The following is a 4250-nucleotide window of genomic DNA, read 5'->3' as shown; positions in this document are numbered from 1 at the left end:
AGAACTAATTTTGGCCCATCACAAGCGGCAGGAGGAATCTAATTTATGCTTTTCCGAATGGTTAATAAATCATCCCAGCACCTGTCCTTCAATATTCCATCTTTGTATAACCCATTTTTAAAAAATGTCACTATTTCTCTACCTGGTCTGCTTTATATGTGCTTGTTCCCATGGCTGATTTCCTGGTGGCATTTCACCATTTCTTAGGCCATGTCCTATGCCTGAAAACTGAATTTTAGTGATTTTTTCCACTGGCTGCAGACCATAGCTCTGCATATCTTTGAAATCCTTGGCCCCTATCACCCTTTGTTCTATATAGAAACAGATTCACAAATTCATCTAACTTTTGCCCCAAGCCTACTCATTATATTTCTTTTTTAATTAATTAATTAATTAATTAATTACTTTGTTTGTATGTATGTGTGTAGGTACCACATTACACATGTGGAATTCAGAGAATAACTTTGGAAATCAGTTTTCTCCTGCCAAGGACCAGTCTCAGCTTAGAGAGTTCTGAGAGAAGAGGTATCTGGTTTATTTATCTGTTTTATGTGTAAGAGTATATATGAGTACATTGTCTTTGTGCATACCAGAAGAGGGCATCAGATCCCATTACAGATCCCATGTGGTTATGTAAGACCCAAAAAAACGAGGGCACCCCAGCACCCCAAGCTTCGGAAGGCGACACCCACATCACTCGAGAGAAACGGTCTTGATGCAATAACAAGAGGATTTTTATTCCAGAGGCTCTGGGGTCCACAGTCGTACACCGAGCAGGGGTAGAGGACTGTGGGACCCCGAGTGCAGAATTGGGACAGGTTTTATAAGTTTAGAACAAAGCCTGCGAATCACAAACCAATCATTCCTTAGCATCGAGAGCCCGTGTAGTGGGAGCCAATCGGATTTGTACCATTTCATAGTTTTTAGGCCAGTCAGTTTAAATTATTGGAGCCTGCGCTCTGTGGACCAATTAGTTTCCTATTTTCTTGGAGGTCTATAGCTGGGTGAACTCCTGGGTGGGGGTAATGGTGTAAGCAGTTTACAGAAGCAAGATAAGCAGATAATTAGCTCCTTTCCAGTTACCTTACGGGGCCAGGATCACCTACTCAAGGCCTTCTTGCCTAGCTCTTAAAAAAGGGCGGGCTCTGGAATGCGACCTTTCACCTAGTTTCTAACAAAGAGTGGGCTCAGGAATATGAGGTGTTTGGGGCTCCTTAGAAGGCTGGAGTTAGAGCTTCTTTGGAGCAAGATAGCATTTTAAACTTCTGACTTCTTGGGGTCATTGGAGAGTTAGGCTGTATTTTCTATCCTTTCAGTTGCTGGCCTCAAACTCAGAAATCCACCTGCCTCTGCCTTCCAAGTGCTGGGATTAAAGGTGTGCACCACCACTGCCTGGCCTGGGAGCAGCGAAAAGAATCCCTCAAAGCCAAATCATGAACCCAAGCTGGTGGCTGGTGGCCTAGGTTCTGCTGAGATAGTCTCTCTCTCTCTCTCTCTCTCTCTCTCTCTCTCTCTCTCTCTCTCTCTTTCTCTTTCTCTCCTCCAGACAGCATTTTCTCGCTACTCTAAAAAATTCTCTAGTAGAGACTGTTGCTCTCTCTGCTAGTAAAAATTCCAAAAGCTCTCTGGATAGCTCATGGGTTTTCTGACCAAAGCCAGAAAAGCTGCTATAACAAAATTCTTGGATCTTCTGACCAAGTCAGAAATCCTGATAGAAAAATTCTTGAGGAGCTATTTTCGCTCTCCAGAGATCTCCAGACTGCCCAGCTCTCTCTAGAAAAATCCCAAAGAACTGCAAGCTCATATCATGCAGGCCAAAGCCTAGTTTTTTATTTACATATCAATTCAGTTATTTATTTCAGGTTCTCTTTGTTCTATCTATCTATCTATCTATCTATCTATCTATCTATCTATCTATCTATCATCTATCTATTTATTTTGGTTTTTCGAGACAGGGTTTCTCTGTATAGCCCTGGCTGTCCTGGAACTCACTCTGTAGACCAGGCTGGCCTCAAACTCAAGAAATCCACCTGCCTCTGCCTCCCAAGTGCTGGGATTGCAGGCGTGCGCCACCACTGGCAAGCTCAGGTTTTCTTTGATTATGAATCAGCATTCTGTGCCTCCTGCACTTTGATTCTTAGGAGACAGCGAGCATACATTTTTTTCTTAACATTGCAAAACAGGTTGGAGATCTGTCTGCTTTTGTTAAGCACAGATGATAAGATAGTTGGGTGGGACCCGGCATCAGATTCTTTCAGCTGCTTGTTGGGCCTTTCGGAAGGCAGTCATGATAGGCCCCTGTGTGTAAGCACACCGTAGCTTCAGTAACAGTGTGAGACTTTGGGGCCTCCCCCTGAGCTGCATCCCAGTTTGGGCCTGTTACTTTTTCCTTTTCCTCAGGCTCTTCTCCATTTTAGTTCCTGTGGTCCTGTCAGATAGGAATAATTCTGGTGAGTGTGTTTGAGTACACCGTTGCTTTCTTCAGACACACCAGAAGAGGGCATCGAATCCTATTACAGATTAAAGTATTTTGACTTCTATATTTTTCCCCAACAGGATCTCACTGTGCAGCTCGGACTGACATCAAATGCATTGTCGTCCTTCTGCCTCAGTTTCCCAAGTATTGGTGTTGTAGGCATGAGCCACCCCGTCTCACTTAGCTTGCCCTGATGCTATAGTTCATGGCACAGGCCCAGCTGTTGAGAAAGACTAAGACAAGAGAGGATGTTTGAGTCATGAGTTCAAAGATAGCTCGGGAAACATATAGAGAAAACTTATTTAAAAAGAGGGCAAAGAGTACCCGTTTGGTTAAATATTGTAGGGCAGATCAGTTTGAGGAGCTAAACTGATTGGGGGATGGGGATAGCTATGAGGTGAACTACAGAAGGCCTGAGTAGTTAGTTATTTTACTTTGTGCTTGGTCTTGGGGGATGGTCAAGTTCTGTACCTTTTTGCTTCCTCTGTGAGAACATGAGATTTGTTTCTGGTTTTTGGACCAAACACGTCTCCCTACATGAAGGATGCTTGGTTAATAAATTTCTGGAAAGGCATCCCACCTCCACGATAATCCAATGTGTTAATTAACACCATAATGAATGATCATGACCAACCTAGGGATAGACCCATGATTTGAAAGGCCTGCTCCATGGTAAGAGTGGGGCAGTTTGGGGCTCTGAGGAAGAAGCAGATGCCATGGCTTTGCAAGACGGCGTCATGGCTTTGCGAGTACTTCACTAGTCAAGGGGCCTTGCATTGCTTTGAAGCACGGCTTCTATCTCCAGTGCTTCATCTTAGGAAAGCATCTTAGATGTACACAAGACACTCATCTTAGATGTGCACAAGATGTACATGTGAAGACAAGAGCCCTCTGCATAGAGAGACTGGAAGGCAAACCTCAACAACAAAGGGAAGGATTCCATTGGTCGACTTCATAATGACATAATTCATTCAGACTTTTGCTGAGAGGATATTGATGTTGAAAATACACTCAGCGGGCAAAGGAGCATCTCAATGGACAGCAAATTAAACCAATTCTATCATGCAACCATAAAAGTGACAGGGAAAGTAGCCTCATATTCTGATCTAACCTCCAAGAAACAACGCTAGGTGATAAAACAACAACAACAACAACAAATCAGGAAACTTGGGGCTGGAGAGATGGCTCAGCAGTTAAGAGCACTGACTGCTCTTCCAGAGGGCCTGAGTTCAATTCCCAAGAACCATATGGCGACTCACAACCATCTGTAATGGGATCTCATGCCCTTTTCTGGTGTATCTGAAGACAGCTACAGTGTACTCACATACATAAAATAAAATCTTAAAAAAAAAAATCAAAAACAGGAAACTCATCTGATCATGCTAGCATGTCTTTGTAAGTGTGTTACGCAGTGCTAAGATACAAGCAAGGTTTAAAGTATGGTGGTGAAGTGGTCATTCCTCATCTCTCCTTTGCCCGTGTTTCCAGTTTTCTGAAATGAGTGAACGTCAATTTTATACCCAGCCAAAGGTAAATCTCTATTTTAATTTTCATTTTATGTGTGTGCTTTGCTTCACGTGGGCGCCCGTGTGCTATGTGCATGCCTGGTACCTGCTGATGTCAGAGGGGGGTGTTGGTTCCCTAGAATGGAGGAGATAAAGATGGGTGTGAGCCACCGTGTGTGTAAGGTGCTGTCTTGACGACACAAGCACACTGCTTGAGAATTCTGCTTGATACAAACACTGGGGTAAGTGACTTGGGGAGCTCATGATAC

This window comes from Apodemus sylvaticus, chromosome 16 (genome assembly GCF_947179515.1).
Source record: "Apodemus sylvaticus chromosome 16, mApoSyl1.1, whole genome shotgun sequence".
NCBI lineage: Eukaryota > Metazoa > Chordata > Mammalia > Rodentia > Muridae > Apodemus > Apodemus sylvaticus.
Note: the sequence above shows the minus strand (reverse complement) of the source record.